The following is a 1,323-nucleotide window of genomic DNA, read 5'->3' as shown; positions in this document are numbered from 1 at the left end:
TCAAATTCAGTTGGGATTCCTTCATTGCAAGCATCTACCAAGCATAAAGTCCAGCATCTTATTGTCCAGATAAGTTCAACGGTTTCTTCGGGAGACTATCTCTGGTCTGAAGGTAGAGCCGGCAGAGTATCATCCCGATCAATTAAAAGCACCGACATTACATCAGTAACAATTTATAACGTTATGGAATTAGTTGACATGGTATTGAGTAACAATATGTTAAAAGAGGAAAAAAAAAGAATGCAAGTTCCGAACCACATCTTGTGACTTCTACATTGACAGTTCAGTTATTAATTTATATACAACTGGGTTCTATACACCTTAAAATAGCTATAGATTACTATTCAGCTGTCTCATGTCTATTTTCAGTTTAGTATTTAGCAGTTTATAGCATTGAAGCATGATTTTGCTGAACCTGGGCGTTTTTCGGGTAGTCTAACTCTATAACTCTAACAAGACATATGTCAACAGTTTAGGTGAACAGTTTTAGGAGGGGTGTGTAGAGAAATCTTCAATACCCTAGTGAGGAGTAACTAATCTTTGTGTCCCACCCACTGAGGTATAAGTGCATCCCCGCTGACCATTTCCTGTCTGTTTCTAAGCTTTCCTTGTTGTTCTCTATCTATTCTACGTTGTTTGTTTGTTTGTTTGTTTGTTTTGAGGGGTTTCTGGAGCGATCCTGATGGTCATTACGAGAGAGGGTGGGGACCAGGAAAGGACCGGAGAAAGCTCCTCTCCCTAGTCCTGAAGGAAGTTTACTGTTCTGTTTCTGCGGACCGCTCGGTGCTCCTGGTTGTCGTTCCAATGACCTTGGATCCTGCAAGGCAGGATTTGGGCTTCTTCCATCCCATGTGGTAGATTCAAATGGGGGTGGGTGACCTCAGAGTTCTTGGCCTCTGAAGGCACTCCAATTCCCCGTGGTCTCCTTGGCAGTTGGGTTGTTGTCTATGAGTTACCAGTTATGATCCTGATACTTCCTGTCTGCCTCACACCTTCTAGGGTGATGTAAGATTTATCTGCTCTCCCTCCCCATTTCCGAGTAGCATAGGGCCTTACAAGTATATTAGGTTTTACAATTCTTTGATGTATATCATAAGCAGTCTGACTCATATTGATTGTTGGTTCATTGGTTACTTCACAATATCTTACTGCATGAGATACAGGCTGTTTGGGGTTGAAATAATATTACTGTTTTTCGGATTGACATAATTTCGTGACAGCCACATCAACAACAACAACATCATCATCAACGAATTATATCACCCTGAAAATATAACGTGCCCCTGAGTAACCAACACATGCGAAGTCACACCCTTTAAATGA

Source organism: Ochotona curzoniae, unplaced genomic scaffold, assembly GCF_017591425.1.
Source record: "Ochotona curzoniae isolate NIBS_2020 unplaced genomic scaffold, NIBS_Ocur_1.0 contig_883, whole genome shotgun sequence".
NCBI lineage: Eukaryota > Metazoa > Chordata > Mammalia > Lagomorpha > Ochotonidae > Ochotona > Ochotona curzoniae.
Note: the sequence above shows the minus strand (reverse complement) of the source record.